Here is a 17,862-nt window from a genome sequence, read left to right as displayed (position 1 = left end):
TTTCAGCACCCATTCACTGTCCATTTCTAGTTTCGAAACTTCTGGAATTGCTTCCAAATCCAGAACATGCATCGGTAATCTCCCGGTTGAATAGGGCGGTGGCCCTTCCATTATGGTTTGAGTATCTTTAATCAGTGCATGATGCTTAATCAAGTTGATCTTTTCTTGAATTGGATTCGGATACTCCTTCAGCTTTGGTGGTATGGTCGTGTCGTCTGTAAGTCGCTTCTCATAAGCTTTTACGACGCTGTCCAAGGTCTCATTGACCTTGTCAGCCAACACCGAGCCTCTGGAATCTGTATCCCGCGAAGTTGAAGCTTGATAAACTTGTGCTATGGTCTCTACCCTTGTTTGCGGTTTTTCCGAGTCCTTTGGCTTGGACTCTTCTTCTTCTATCTGTGATTCCCCACTAGTTTGTGTTTTCGTTGTTTTCGAACTCTCCAACGTTTCTTCATTTTCTTGCGCTTTTTTAGCTTGAGCTCTTGTTACTACCCTTAAAGATTTTGTGGTTTTTGTTTGTGGTTCTGTCTCAAGCGTTTGGTTTGTTTTGTTTGTTTCTGCAGTTGTTTTCGCAACATACATTCTTCGTGTACCGTCCGGTGTTTCAAGGATGATAGACTCCCATGAACCTGAATCTGACGACTCAGTTCCACTGGAACTTGATTGTCTTTTGGTCATCCTTGTGCTTTTTGCTTTGTTTCTGCATTGTTTTCTTCTCTTCCTTTTGGCTTTCTCGTGCTGAGAATCAGTCCCTTCTACAGGTGTCAACACGGATTCTAGTTGACCACTACCAGCTGGAACTGCTGATACCATCCTCAATGGCACGTTCTCGCTTTCTGTTTTCGAAGTTGAATGTGAGGGAATCACCCCAACATACCCCAAGGAAGTTCTTATTTCTACAGGCTTATTTGGACAATCTTTAGCTAGATGGTCGTTGCCGCAACCACCGCAGTGCCTAAGAACACGGGGCCATGCTTGATATCCACTAGCATTGTTTGTCAAAAGCTTCTCTTTTCGTACTGGGCAGTCCCTAACAAAATGCAAACCATTGCATTCATAGCAGGGTCCCACTGGCGTATCACTCCCAGGACTTGGTAGTCTTTTTTGGTATGCCCCTTGTGGCCTATAGCCCCCGATAGTTCTTGTGCAGGGAGTTGGACTACAGATGAGTCTAAGTCCGTTAATTGTGATATGGCAAGTTGCATAGACTCTGGCGTCTCCTCGTAATATGGACTTACGGGCACCAATTCCATGGATGGTACCGCATCTTCTACCTCCCTTACATACCGGAAAGGAGTTGTCCCTGTGGTGGAGCTGGCTGAGCACCTAATACAGGTCTTGCCGCATCACTCGCATCTGAGATAGGCTGTGCATTAGAGGGCTTAAAGTCCCCTAGCATTCCCGCACCTATCTCTCTCATGTATCTCTGTCTGCTATAGCACTCATTCATGCTATGGTTGCCCCACCTTCTACATGGTTCACACCATTTGAGAGCTCCTTGCGGATTTTCCCTCAACGATGGCGTTGGTTGGTATGGGCGGTTCTGCTGGGATGCCCTATTGTCTTGCTTAAGAAGACGTGCGACTCTATAAGCCTATCGTATGCGAGACCACCTCTTCATTTCTACGAGCATTGCTCGAGAAATCTGATCTTTGGTCATCATTCGAGGATCTTTTGCTTCCTTTTCTGTTGTCATCTAAGCGTTGAGCTTCGAAACAACAGAACTCGAAGTCCTTGTGGTCTTGCGTAAATAATAGCATATAAAGGTCCTCGTCTAATAAGCCTTCCAAAAAACAAGAAACAAGACGTTCTTGCATTGGCAATTCAGATTCCGAGCACCTAGCTAGGTACTGTTTTAGTCGGTCGACGCTTTGTCAAACCATCTCTCGTTCCCCTTGTTTAAAGTTAAGGATTAAGGTCACCGTATTATGCTTAATGCCTATCTTGGTGTGCGCCTCTATGAACTTTTTGACAAGGACGTCAAAGTCATATAGCACTGCTGGTTTTAGCATTTGGAACCAAGAAAGAGCACTTCCGGTCAACGTTAACCCAAACCCATGCACCTTAGTGTGCACATCTATGACCCCTTCAGCGTATATGAGCTGATTGAAGAGAGCCACATGCTCGTATGGATCCCAAAGTGGTTGGCCGAATGTTTTTAGAACTTCATCCCAGCCATTCTTCTTTCTTTCCCCTTGTTTTAGGATCTGGAAATTTCATTCTAGTTTTTTGAGCTCCTGGCTTATCGCCAAACGTACCTCCTCCCGTTTCCCCTTTTCCAGATTTTGCTTGTTCTTGTTGCAAAAATTCCTTTGGTTGAGGTATCCAAGAGGAATCCTTCCCCCCGAAACTTGTACTTTAATATGGTCTATCGGGAGTAGGTATGTTTTCTGTGAACCGTGGTGTTGGTATATGGTATCTCAAGTAACTGTTTGCCCAGGTGTCCCTTATGTCAATTATTGATGACCCTTCAATCTCGTAAACGTGTAAGTCTTGTTCATTTGAGTACGGATACCCGTTTACCATCATGGTTTTAAACACAGTTCCTTTTTGCGTTGTGTACAAAGCGACAAATTTGCTATCATTTTCAATCTTATGTACATGCATTTTATACAGCTCATGTTCAAAGATTTCTGGAGTTGCTACAGTAAAAGAGAAGCTTACCTCCTCCGCTTGTGGTTCCGGTTGCCTGCTCTCCAGTCGAATCCCGCTGTTGGTGCCGGTGGTGCTGATGGTGCTGCCGCAAATCTCAGGCTGTCCAATCCTGCACTCCATGAAGGCACATTATATGGGGGTTCTGAAATTGTACGAACATGAGGTAAAGGGTGCAGCTTGCCGTCTGCATCCATGTTTTCATGCTCGGTTGTTAAAAAATAGCGTATACCCATGAAGCTCATGTATTGGTTACCTTGTGACCGTACCCATACCTCCGCCTCCGTGGGCATTGGTATGTCCTCTATTTTGACAGCAATACGGTTATACGGGTCACCATATAGCTTAGCCCCCAACCGGTTTTCACAGATGAAGACCAAACGGGTGTCGTAATTGAGTAATTTAACGTCAATATCAATAGGCATGTTAGCATTCAAGTTCAAGTTTCGAAAACTTTCCATTGAGATATCAAGCTCAACATATGACTCACCGGGGTGATGAGTCATCTACACCGACTACTTCATCGACACACGCTAGCATGATTGACGAGATACAGAGCTGATTTAATGGCGGTTTCATTTATGCTTAGTAGTGGGTAGTTGTACACAACTGGCATACATACTTAGTCGGCCTATGTTCTATTTTGAGTACATACTAGGGTTTTCATATAAGTTATACTCTTTCTCTTTTATGTAACAACTAAGTAAGTAAGTGAAGAAGAAGAAGAAGAAAAGCTTTGGCCTCCATCTCCTTGTGTATGTGTATGAGAGATAGAGAGAGCTTCTCTACGTGTTTGTGTGTGAGCTTCTTGTGAAGTAGCCATAGCTTCTCATAGTTTTCTCATGGTATCAAAGCAAAGCAAGCTTCACAAGTCTCTCTAGATTGTGAGCTAAGGAAGCAACAAAGAAGTTGCAAGAACTAGGATTTTGTGTAGACAAACCCTAGGCTTCATCAAGAGCAAGGTCATAGGTGCAAGTGAGCTCACAGAACCATATTGAGCTCAGATTTGGTGTGCCGCCCAAAGAGGTCAACAAGCCCTTATACTAAACCCTTCAGAGTTTTGATCTATAATTTTTGCAAAAACGGCCATTTCGGGCCCACAGGTACAGGTGGTCGACCAAAGACGACCAGATTTACAAGTTTTTGCAGTTCTGTGCAGAAACAACACATTTCAAGAAGTTGCAAAGTGCAACAAGTTTTGGGGATTGTGTATGTATGCATATTGCGGAATATACACAGGTAATTGTGGACTGAGCACTTGCTATAATTAGACTGTATTGCAGATTGTGGTTATTTAGGCTTGTCGCCTAATTTTTGAGATGGCAGATAATAACAGCAATGTTGGAATTGAGAAGCTAGACAAGAACAACTACCAGCCATAGAAGCTCAAAATGAGGACCTACCTCATTAGAAAGAGTCCATGGGACTATGTGACAGGAGATGAGGAAGAACCCCAGCTCCCTAAACGAAATGCAATAGCAGATGAGTTGAAAGCTTGGAGAGCATGGAATGAGAAAGACAAGAAGGTCATGTTTCTCATTTCTCATAATGTATCCAATGGCATGATTGACCATATACAGGACGTGAATACTTCAAAGGAAGCATGGGACACACTTGAGAGGTTATACACCACCAATACAAAAGCCACAAAGATTCAGCTCAAGAATGAGCTGAATAACATGAAGAAGAACAATTGGTCTATCAACAAACTATGTGCTGAAGATTAAAGACATTGTTGATGCTTTGGGATCAATGGGTGCACCCCTAGATGATGATGATTTAGTGTTTGTGGTGTTGAATGGCTTGAATGATGAGAAGTGGAAGCCATTCTCTACATCTGTTTATGCCCACAAAAAAATTCTAGACTTTGAAGATCTCATTTCTCTCATGATAAAAGAATGCAGGGACCTAATGCAGGAAAGGGTTCTAGAGAGCAGGCACAAGCTTTCTATTCAACCTCAGGAAGAGGAAGGGGGAGGTCTCAAAGAGGACATGGCAGTGGTGGTAGATTTGGTAACCATCGCCAAAATCAGCAAAATCAAAATTATGGAGAAAATGCAAGTCGTGGAAGGGAAAGAGGAAACCAGAGAGGAAGGGGGAGCTTTAGAGGCTGAGGGGGATGGCAACAAAGGGATAATAGTAATTCAAATGGCTGTGCTAGATATGTGGCAAAGCAGGGCACTATGCAAATGAGTGCTATCACAACAAGTTCACTGAAAGAAGAAATGGTAGACCACAACAAGGGAACTATGCCTCATCGTCAAGTAATGATAATGATGGGTACTTATTTGTAATACAGCACATGATGAGTGCTGTTACACAAGATGCAAGAAGTAAAGATGTATGGTATGTCAACTCAGGTGCTTCAAACCACATGACATATCATCAAAATTGGTTCAATGAAATGAAGGAGCCAAGTAAACTAGGCTATGTAGAAACAGGTGATGATACGATGCATCCAATTGAACATGTGTGGGAAATGTTCCCTTGTCTATACATGATGGAAAGGAGAAGTATATCCTGATGTATTGCATGTGCCAACCATAACAAAGAACTTGGTTTCAATTGGCCAAATGGTTGAGTAGGGATTGTAAGTACGATTCAATGAACATGGCTGTTTTGTTGAAGACTTTAAAGATAAGTGTAGATTGGTTGCTAAGGGCAACAAAGTGGGAAGAATGTTTACGCTAAATGTAAACATGCCAAGAAAAGGTATGGCTATGTATGCACAAGGTGCAGGAATAATTGCAGATGTTGATATGCGGCATAAGAGGATTGGACATGTAAATCCACAAAGGCTGAAATCTATGCAAATGCAGGGCATTGTAACAAGGTTGCCCAATTTCAAGGTTGCTGATATGCAGAATGTGTGTGAAGCAGGCCAGTTTGGGAAGCACTCAAGGCATGCATTTGTGAAAGAAAGAAATGTAAGTGAAAACCCACTAGAGGTTATACACTCACATGTATGGGGACCCACAAGGTCAACAACTATTTTTACAGGCAGCATTGCAGGCAGCAACTACTATGTCACATTTATTGATGACCAGAGCTAGAAAGTGTGGTTGTATTGTATGGCCAAAAGTGAAGTGTTTGAACACTTTAAACATTTCAAATTGATGGTTGAAAAGGAAACATGAATGCACATTAAATGCCTAAGATCAGATGGTGGAGGAGAATACTTCTCAAACAAGTTTTAGGAGGTTTTTGTATGAAGAGGGCATCAAGAGGCAATTCACATGTCGCTACACCCCACAGCTAAATGGAGAGCATATTGCTGAAGTAGCTTGTGCATTCATGAATGAAAAAGAGATGCCCGAGTACTATTGGGTAGAGGTTGTACATATAGCAATTTATATTATGAACAGAACTCCCATTGCTGCGATACATGGTATGAGACTTGAAGAAAAGTTTATAGGGAAGAAGCTAGATTTGTCACATCTTAAAGTCTTTAAATGTATTGCATATGTACACATACCAGATGATTTGAGATCCAAGTTGGATCCAAAAGCAGAAAAATGCGTGTTTATTGGGTACTCACTTGAGCAAAAGGAGTACCGCTGTTATAACCCTGTTATGCATCAAATCAGAGTAAGCAAGGATGTAGTATTTGATGAGTTGAATAGCTGGTATGGTGGCAAGAAAATTATGCATGTTGATGGTGAAGAGAAAGAAAAGCATGTAAAGGAAGTGCAGTAAGAATTGACAATGATTAGTGGACCAAAAGCTAGTGCGCAGACTCCTACAAAGGTTAACCCATGGTCGGGTAGGTTGAGGTCACCAAATGCCTTACCAAATGTATCAGTTGTTGGAAGCACTGGAAGGAATGTAAGTGCAAAAAAAGGGAAGAATAAGATGGATCAGCCTATGGCTATTTTTGATGTTTCAGTAGGTCATTCTACGACTGATTATGACTCTAGTGGTGGAGAGAGTCTAGATGAGGAGTTTGGCATACCAAAAGTGCAAACTCTTGGAGTGCGCAGGTCCATGCGTGTGAAGTATCCAGTGGAAAGGCTGAAATATGATAGTTTTGCTACACGTCATTTTATGTACATGGAAGATGTTGTGCAAAGTGAAGAACCCACTTGTTTTAATGAGGTTGTTAGAATCTTTCATAAATTTACAGAAATATATTTACATGAGGGGTATTTAAATCCAATTTTGAAGAAAAAAATCTGTAAGTCTCTTTAAAGAAAAGGGGTAGTTTTATCTACTTAAAATTCACATGCAAGGGGATTTTTTAATACCACTTGAATGCACGTTGTAGATTGGGCTTCTATGTAGTGGACTCCTGGGCTTAATGACCTGTGAAATGAAGAGAGTTGCCATGTTATGTGACTTATAGTCTTTTTGACTGGTATAAAATGTGCTTGTTTGCTAAACCGTCTACTATTTTCCATATGCCCATATTCCCATGTATAGACTTTGGTAATCCAAAGATGAAATCCATGGATATACTCTCCCATTGGGAATCAAGAATAGGTAATGGCTGAAGCAAGATAGGCTATTTCCCTCTATCATACTTTGTCTTTTGACATACAATGCATTTGGCAACATAGTCATGTATGTTTGCCTTCATTGTTGGCCAGCAAAAGTACATCTCTCCTCCCTTGAGAGTAGCTTGAATCCCTCTATGTCCTGCATAAGAAGGAGCATGAGATTCATACATAACTTTTTCATGCAGGCTATGTGTAACACATAACCTATTGCCATAGAGAAGATAACCATATTGCACATTGTATGGTTCCTCTTTCTTCCCTAGTGCAATTTTTGACATTACGTTCTTGAAATGTGGATCCGTAGCATACTCATCTATCATGGAAGATAGATCATTGTGAGTAGCTATTGATACAACATTCACTTTTGGCCTATGTGAAAGAGCATTGGCCACTTGATTGTGCTTACTAGCTATGTGAGCAATATGAAAATTAAACTATGAAATAAAATTTTCCCACCTCATTCCTCATTTGCTTGTCACTTAATTTAGTTTACGTCATAAAATACTTAAGACTTTGATGATCTGTATGCAAAATGAATGGAGTGCCTAGGAGATAATGCTTCCATGTAGTATCAAAGGCATGCACGATAGATAATAGCTCTTTTCAATATATGCCTAGATTCTTTTCTTGGTCATTTAGTCTCCTACTTTCATATGCTATGGCATGCGCTTCTTGAAGCAACACGGCTCCAAGGCAATGTCCACAAGCATCACATTGGACTTCAAAAGGCTGTGAAAGATCCGCCGGCAGTATAATACGGGTTGAGAGATAAGCTTTGCTTTAAGCTTTTCAAAAGATTCATTCTCTTTATTAGTCCATACATATTTAACATTCTTTTTAGTTAAATCATGCATTGGTCCTGCTATGAATGAGAATTTTTCTATGAAGCGTCTATAGTATGCACACATACCAATAAAGCTTCTTAATTCATGTAGATTTGGTGGTATAGGCCATCCATTTATTACCTCTAACTTTTTAGGGTCCATTCAGATCCTTGCTTGGGAGATAATATGACCTAAATATTGAATCTCTTTTAAGAAAAATTCACTTTTCTTTTGACTAATATAAAGCTTATTATCTCTCAAAACTTGAAATATTACCTTGAGATGCTGCTTGTGTTCTTCTTTGGACTTGAAGTAGATGATAATATCGTCAAAGAACATCCCCGTGAAGCTTTGATGAGGTCTAAAGAGCTTCTCCATCATGCAATTAAATGTGGTTGGTGCGTTAATAAGGCCAAAAGGCATTACTAGATATTCATATAAACATGGTACGAAAGTTTGTCTTAGGAATATCTTCGTGCACAAGTCTTATTTGGTGTTAACCACTCTAGAGATCTATTCGACTAAAGTAGTTAGATCATTGTATCTTATAAAATAGATCCTCTATCCTAGGAATAGGAAATCTATTCTTTATGGTTATTCTATTGAGTGCACGATAATCTACACACATTCTATAGGTACCATCTTTCTTTTGTACTAATAGAACAAGTGAACAAAATGGAGATGAGCTTGACCTTCCATACCTTTTTCCACTAGTTCATTTACTTGCCTCATAACCTCCTCTTGTTGAGCTTGAGAAACTCAATAAGGAGGTTTATTAGGCGTTGAACTACCAGGTAGAAGTTCTATGGTATGATCATCTTGTCCTCTTTTGGGAGGTAACTCCCTAGGAATATAATCCATAAACACATCTTGAAACTCATTTAAGAAGTTAAACAATTTTGAATCTTCTTTAGTTTCACTTCTTACCTCTTTAAGAACACATGCATCTTCTTTAGACTCTTTGACAAAGCCCATGTAACAAGAAAGAGAACTTTTCATTACTTTGTCAAAAGCTTGAGTATGTACAAGTGGAATAGTACTACCCGCACTATTTACATCAAGTGCTACATCTTTGCCTCTAAAAGAAAAGAGAATTTTTCTTTTAGGAAAATTCATAGTGGTAGCCACTCGGTCAACCATGGTGCCCCTATGATAACATCTTCATGTTTGAGTGGAGAGATAAAGAAATCTTCTTTGTCCACAAGCTTTGTACATGGAGCCTTAGCTTCCCAATCAATGGAGTGACTGAGACCTCTTGCCCCTTAAAAGCTCCATCCGCTGACGTAACATCTCCCATCTCAAAATCATGAATTCCTAGCTTAGTAGCTAGCTCGGTAGAGATAAAGTTATGGGTAGAACTGGGGTCAAAAAGTATGAGGGCATCATGCTCTCTTACTTTTCCCCAAGCATAAGACAGTTGTGATCCTTTGCAATTACCCTCCTCTTTTAGAGCTTCCACCATGGTTGCTCTAGGAAGGTCATTACATTCACCTCTCTTGGAGCATACACGTTAAACATGTCCTTGTTCCCCACATTTAAAACACTTATTATCTTTACGATAATGCTCTATCTCTTCGAGTGAAAGTTTGGCTTTACCTTTAGCCCTTTTCCTTGCTATTGCTCTTCTCTTTCTTCCACAAGAAACAACCTTTCTTCATGTGGCCATAGTGCTCACAATGATGACACGAAATAGCTTTCCTGCTACTACAGCTCTTTGAATGATTTCCACGGCCTTTATTCTCAGTCTTCTTTCCATCTTGACTAGCATCATGGTTTCTAGAACAACCTTGGCACTGTCTATCCTCTTTTTGCATGCAATTAGCTTCACCATGATGCAAGCTCCCCATAGTCTTGTGGCCAATTTTCTCTGACAAAAGTGCACTAGGGATCTCATTGTACACAAGGCATCCATTCGGCATAGAATTACAGATTGTCGTGCATAAAAGTGTCCCATGATGGAGGCAATGAGCAAAGCAAATTTATGGCTTTAATCTCATTGTCAATGTTCATCTGTTGGGCACATATCTGGGCAAACAATGAGTCAAACTCATTTAGATGGTGAGCGATATTCGCTGACTCTTTCATCTTTAAGTCATGAAGCTTATGCATAAAAAATACTTTATTGCGCAATATTCTTCTCATAAGTGTTGCATAATTTTTACCAAGTGGCATGCACTATTGCACACTCGAGAACAATGAAATAAATTAATTTTGCAAAATGTAATCTTATGGTTGAATGAGCCATGGTATGCACAACCATAGACTATGTCCCAGCAATCTGTAGTGTCATTGGAGACCTCATATCCATACATAAAAGTCAATGTAGAGGGGGTGCTCAAGGGATTGATCCACACTTGTATCATTAGTGGGTCCTATGCCACGCTTGGTACCCACCACCAGCTCAATAAAACCTCCCAATGACCCTCATAAAGGCTGCAAACCAATCGCTAACTCAAAAATACATATCCTCAGTCAACATACATATGGTCAACCATAGTGTCGTAAGAGCTATTACAGCTCACATATACAAAATGACAACCCTAAATCAAAGAAAACAATTCCTCAATGGCAATAGCAACCAATGCAAGCAATCAAGTAAACACTGAGCTGACCTCTAGGTATCAACAACTCAAATCAGGCATTATCTCCCATGGAGATGAAATATCATGCATAGCCAAAATCGGTTGACAACTCAATGCATACATGGCATAAGAATATGGCAATCATTGCCAAAAATTCATTGAGCACATAAACCAAGTCTCAATGGCATAAACTTTCCCTAAGCATGGCACCAACTGCAACCAAGAAACACAACCACTGTCACAAAAACACCTGGTACTTGTGGACTGAAAAGGAACTCCAACCAAACGAGAAACCTATAACTTGTGGTTGTAGATAATGGCTTAAAGATGGAATAGCTAAGCTCTACTCACTGGATGAGGAGGTATGGAGTAAAGACTACATAAAAGCATACATACACTTGTGTCAAAATTGGGCTAAAAGATGACTCCAAAATCACAAATGTGACCATATGAGCATATATGAGCTGCACTAAACTATGCATTTCCTCATCAATTTGATATCACCAATGCATCTAGAGCATGCCAAACCCCAATCTACAATCTTTGTTTGCATATCTCTGACCAAGAGTGAGAAAGTTATGACAAAAATTAATTTTTATGCTTCACACACTATTGTCGAAAACCTACAGATCTGCTGCAAAAAATCCTAGAGTAAAAAATAGATTTGGCATGGATTTGTCAAAACCTGAAGGGCCAAGTGAAAGCAAAAGAAATACAGGTAGATGTATTAACACACAACTTTCTAAGCAAGGAACAGGAAATGGCTCAGCTTATAAAGCAACTTCAAACTCAATTAGAGGAAGCTCGGAGGGGAGTACCAATTCCTGAAGCGTCTACAAGTGCCCCTCCGCAGCAAGAGCCAATTCCAATACTAGAGCCAATACAAGATCATGCTATTAAAGAGCCAATTTCTGATGTACCTTCAACAAGTGAGCCCACCGAGACAGATCAAATGCACGTAGAGCTCACACAAGCTGAAATGGAGCTATCACAACTCATATCAGAATGCTTGGAGCCAATACAAAAGGAATGCATGGAGTGGGAGTGAAGGATTTTGCATTGCGCTCCCCTGGTATTTCCAAATGAAAGAGATGCTACGATGGAATACAACCATGCAACATTACCATATGCTCTAATGAAACATGAAATTCTAAAGACCAAGGAGCGGCTCATGCCCACTTGCCTGAAAGAGAAAATTGGTGGCTTCCAGCCCATTTCTCTAAATCAGTGGAAGACTAGAGCAGTATTAGAGAATCAGCCAGCATGGAGGCTTTCATGGCTAAAGAAGTATCCTGACAGCATAAAGAAGTATCCTGATAGCATAACAACATATGCACGGACACCTCAAGCACTCAGAATAGACCCTATATATGTGTAGAAGACGGGCTTGGGATGACTTTGAGAGAAGGATCAGAACGTAGCCTACTTGGATCAATTTTCCCTTGCTTCCAAAGCCAGAAGGGTCCCAAGAGCCCACTGAAGAGTATATGATTCAAACCCTCACTCAAACCATAAACCAACTTTTTGGAGTACCCGACCTTTCGTGCAAGACACTACTCAAAATAGCCAATATGATCATAGCCTGCATCAAGGGATTTCACGACAGCATTCATACAAGGGCTCCATGGACCAAGTTTTTAGAGGGCAGAAGAGGACTCAGCTGGAATCTACAGCTAGCCCCACCTCCACCTATATTGATGGGAATGTTTGCAAGGCTACAATTCATGCCTTTGCATTTCTTGCAAACATTCAAAGAAGCTTTTTACACTGGCTTCTTTGAATATCAAAGCTAGGTATTCGGACCACTGGTAACGGATCTGGAAGCTAGGCTAATCGCCTATCAAGCCATGGAGCTCTAGAATCCTTTAAGAGATATGCTGGAAGATGCCCGGATTGAATGTGACTATCAGCGCTATAGGCAAGGGCTTGAGCACATCCATGCAGTAAAAAGAGGACAAAGAAGAGACAGAGCTTAAACACTATGAAGATCAATGCCTCTCTGAAACCAACCATATCACCATTGTATATACCAAATAAAAAGCCAGGGCAATTTTTCCCATGAGGTTTTTCCCTTGAGCTACAATTTTGTTTTCCTACCTTCTTTTTTGAACCTCTCCACAAGCTCAATAACACGGCGCCCGGGGGACGATCGCCATATTAGGAAGGGGGGAGTGTTTCATAGGTCAACCAACGGAAGCGCTATGAAGAGTCAACGCTAGTTGAAGAAAAAAAGTCAACCAAAAATCAAAGCAGGAAAGGCGGGCCACTTAAAAATCCTAATTAATTTCTCGCAAATATTTTTGTAATTTCCCGCAACTAGTATAATTTTTCGCACAAATTGTATTTTCTCGCAATTACTTATTGATGTAGCCAGTCAAAACAGCCATTGTAACAATTGTAATATATAATCAGAGCTGTGGGCTTCCAATTTGTAATCAAGTGAGTTCCAACTTAGAAATTAGAGCGAACCCACTTAGAAGTCACTTACTAATAGAGTGACTTGTCAAGTTTTTAGTATGTTTTTAGATAACCCACTTCTAGTGAAGCTAAGAGGAGCTTAGACAAAGAGAAGAGAAGGTCTTCGCAGTGCTTCCTACGCGCGCATCGTGTAACCATTTCCCATTCTAATGCAATGAAAGGTTTATGTCTTGCTTCTTCTCTCTCTATTGATTGTCTTCTCATTGATTTCTATCACGTAATGAGTAGGTTAATCAAGTGTATGCTCTAGGTAATGTGCGTGTGTATGCAAGCTTTCCATTAAAGCTTCGAGTGATTAGCATTGAGTTGTTAGAAGAACACACGGCCCATTTCCTTCACACATTGTTCCATTAGCATGCATAGGATGAGATTAGGAAGTAGCATTGTCCATTTAGCTAGAGTGTGTGTGAGTACATGATAACGCAATTGACCATCACTTCTCTAAGCATAGTGATTGCCGTGAGATTGACACACTCACGTAGCCTCCATGCACTAGTCGGGTCGCTTCCCAGTATTGACAAATGTGTGTTAGTGCCGTAAAGCTATGCTATTGGTGTCCGTCTCGCAGCGAGCCACGAGACGGACGCTGACAATAATACTTGAAAATTTACAGATGAGGGATTATTTAAATACCTCTTGTTCACACGTGCTATATACAATTCTTACATAGTGGATGCCCCAGACACCGACCATGCCACCAAGCATCTCCACTTGTCCACCGCATAATCCTCCTCATTGTTTTAGGGGTGATATAGGGTGGATACAGGATGCTATGTGCAAGGCCAAGGCTCAAGGTCAACAAATCACAACTAAGGAATGTGAGTATGCAAGGGAATGTCTACCAAAGGTACTAGATGATTGTTTAGAATTCATCTAACTCCAATTGCATGGCTTCAAAATGGTATAAAAAATTATATTAACGTATCTTCTCAATAATTGTAGTGCCTCTCATTCAATTCAATGTGGTTCGAGAATAGAAATTTTTGCACTAGCCAAATAAATGAAAGGAGGACAACAACTGATTGTGGCATGATGGGAAACTTTGATACCATTACTAATGAGGCTCATTATTGTGGAATGGTTAAGACAATCCTTAAGATTGATTTCAAAACCTTCCGCACTTACATCTTTGAATGTGGAAGGCATGAAAGTGGCATTTATATGGTAGATTCCACCAAGACTTATAAGGGAAAGTATGATAATTTTGTGCTTCCTAAAAATTGTGAGTAGGTGGGTAGGATGATCTTTTTTGTATATGTTAGAATGTATGTGCCAAGAAGTACTAATGTCACTTTTTCTTCAATGCTTGTAGGTCATCTATCTTCCAAGCATTTATGAACAAAAGTATTGGTATGTCATCCAAGTGGCACCTGGAGGTAGATGTATCTTTGATAAGGTGGAAGTAGAGACTATGGAGGATCCTAGTATCCCGAATAGTACGGATGTGGATGAGGGTGGCATAGAGATTGATGAGGAGGAGCTGTTTGGGGTGCTATAGCAAGCGGCTTCCATACAACACTTCACCTACGAAGAAGGCAAAGCGGTCAATACGGAGAGCTTAACCCGGCCAGCTCATGGAGGTACCTTGCGTTGTCAATGCAAAGGAATCTCTAGTGAAGCATTGGGTTGACTCATGGGTCACCTTATCCGTCTTCTACTACCTACACGAATGAGTCTAGCAATGAGAATGCTAGCTCACTCACAATCAATACCTTACTTCAATCTATTCACCTAGTTTAATGCATTACCTCAAACATTAACAAGCTATTAGCAAGCAATGCAAGCATGCACTCTTTACTTAAATGATTAGCAAGAGGGTTAGTCAAACACACACACAAGGAAACAATGCTAAACACTACCCCATGTTTTCGCTTCAATCCCCATCATCATCCCTGCGTGAAAGCAATAAACCCTTAAGCTACACAAGCAAAGAAACTAAGCATGTAATAAACAAGCAAGCTACTTACCACTTAATCCCTATTAAGCATAGCATGCACATTCACTACAAGCATAGAGAATAGAGAAGAGAGAGTAGGGAAGAGAAGCATGCTCATCATATTCATCAATGAAGAGAAATACAAATGAGCTTCAAGCTTCCATTAAAGCTTGAGCTTAGAGAAGGAGCTAGAGTTGGAGAGCTCTTCTAGTGAGCTTCTTAGCAAATAACCCAAAAATTGACTAATTCTTAAAAGAGTTCACTTTTATACCTAGGGATTCTAAAACTAGTCTTTTCACACTTGGGCGGCCATAGCTAAAACTTAGTAAAATAGCAGATTCGTGGGCTTCTATGATACATGTCGGAACTCCATGAGCCCATATTTAGCTTGGAGATTAATTACATTGCACTTTGGCGGGTTTTCTAGCATAAAATTAAAAAATAAACTTTTTCGCTCCCGCAGTCCATTGCTGTGCCACTCCCGCACTTACTCTTTCACTTTGACTTCTTCTCTTTTATTATTAAGGCCTTTGTACAGCTCAGCTGAGATCATATTGACATCGGCTCTAGAATCTAGAATTGCAGAGCAAGTGATTTGTGGTGCTACAATCCCAACTGGCACAAGTAATGGCTCAGTATATTCTTCATCTTCAGGAGTTTGCAATTGTACCATGGAAACTTGCAGCTTTCTCACCTTCTCCTTTGCGTCTTTTTCCTTGGCTTCTGCTTGAGCATCATCTTTTAGTTTCTGGAGAGCTAGTTCCCTGTTCATTGCTGCATGCACACTCTCAAGCACATCATTGGTTAATGGCTCCACAAAACTCTTTAAACAACTTCCATGAATAAAATTGGCCATGGATTCATCGTCATTATCTCCTAAAAAGTACTCATCTATCTCAGATGCCGACTCATTAACATTGCCAATGGCTGCTGCCCCCCTCACTTAAACTCATATCTATTATGGATATACCATCCCTAACCAAATCTTCTTCAATGTCTGGCATGTAATTCCTTAAGTTTATCATCCGGATAGGAATGATGCTTTGGTCATCATCATCACAAAATTATGGTCCATTGCGGAGCGTACATGTATCCAGAGCTGTGAGGATATGTACCCATTCATGATCATCTAATAGATGTTCAGAAAAAGGATTTGGAATGTAAGCTTCCTCCTCAAGCGCTCTGTCTGTCAAGTACTTGTTTTTTGCTAAGGTTTTCTCAGTGGGTGTCTGGAAGATCCAGGCATTTTCTATGTAGCAACTGGAATTTGCTTCGTTTGGAGTTAATCCAGAGGAAAAGGAATCAAAGTCATCAACAGGGGTTCTGGTCACATCACGATAAGTGAAGTCTTGTAAATGTACCCTTGTGGTGACATCGTCATGCCTCAAGTAGAGGTAGTCGAATCCCCAATCTTGGATTACTTGCATTTGGCGCATAAATGGTCTACCAAGTATGACATCGTAGTTCGGATCGCGACCAAAGTCAACAATTGCGAACGTGTGTTCATACTTGACCCCGCATGATATAACCATCATATTTTCTAACATGCCCAGAGGTCGCTCCATGTTTTCGTCTGTGAGCTGTAGCTCCATTTAAGTTTTTCTCAAAGCTTTTTTGCCCCACTTGATCCACATTGCTTTTGTTGCAATGCTGACCCCTGCTCCAGTGTCTAATATGGCTAAGGTTTTCACCTCATCTATGTGAACTGGCAGCATGGAGTTTCCCTTATCCATTTTATACTTCCCAACCTTGTTTAGCTTGTTCAGTGAGACCTTTTGGACTTGAGTTTCCGGTACTTGCATTTTAGTTTGTTCATGGTTAAACCGTATATCCGCGAAGTACCCTTTACGTCTCAGCAGTTTTGATACTTGAGCCCAAAGCTCGGGTTTGACCTTTGTTGCAGTGTTGACTGGCGCAGAGAGGATAGCTTGCAGGCTTAGCGTATCGCTAGCTGTAGGCATGACATGTCCGAAAAGAGAAATTGGTAAAATTTCTGTGCCATTTTCCATTTTTCCTACAAATGAAGGTAGTGTGGCTAAGGTCTTAGCCTCACTACGATTGTCCTCATCATCTGTCATTGATTCCTTGGGCATGGTCACTCTATCCAAATCAAGGGAATTAGAGAGTTGAATCTCCAAGAAGGGAGCGGAGTTCAAGGAACTCTCATCCTGCTCTTTAAGATTTCGTACCTCATCCCAGAGTTTGTCCGCCTCATCGCTCTCTAATGGTGGAATATTTTCCTCCCTTAGCTCACCTGGCTTTTCGGCACCCAAGTCACTATCCATTTCTAGTTCCGAAACTTCTGGAATTGCTTCTAGATCCGGAACATGCATCGGTAGTCTCCCAATTGAATAGGATGGGAGTTTGACCGGACTATCAAAAGCCATGTTTGAGGTAGTAAGTTTGACAACATCTTTGTAGTTGTAAGATTATTGAGACGAACATTCAGTCAAGAGCTATAGGGTGCGATAGGTCCGCATCGGCGAAGAGGTGGAAGTTTGAAAAGTCTTGGCCGTGACCGATTTTGGGCATCGGAATGGCCGGTTTCCAAACCGTCATGCAGATGCGTATATGGCATCATAATACAATCACATTTCCTTCACAGATTGTGAAACGCGCACCCCGATGGCTGAAAATAATCTCAACGGGTGATTTCAGAGTCCAAATCGCCGACCAAGAGTGATTTCGGACATTGGAATGCGCGGTTTGCAAATTCTCAAGCAAATGCGTATATGGCAGTAATATGCAATTCCATTTGCTTGACCAAATTCAAACTGGTCATTTTGATGGCTGAAAATGCTCTTGGCGGGCAATTTCAGAGTCCAAGTCTCATGTTTAACCTTCGTCGGCACTGATATTGCACAGCTCATAACTTCTTCTAGGATGAAAATTTG

This window comes from Cibotium barometz, chromosome 38 (genome assembly GCF_041138505.1).
Source record: "Cibotium barometz isolate CiBa-2024 chromosome 38, ASM4113850v1, whole genome shotgun sequence".
Taxonomy (NCBI): domain Eukaryota; kingdom Viridiplantae; phylum Streptophyta; class Polypodiopsida; order Cyatheales; family Cibotiaceae; genus Cibotium; species Cibotium barometz.
The sequence above is the reverse complement of the archived record's forward strand: the minus strand, read 5'-3'. Positions refer to the sequence as shown.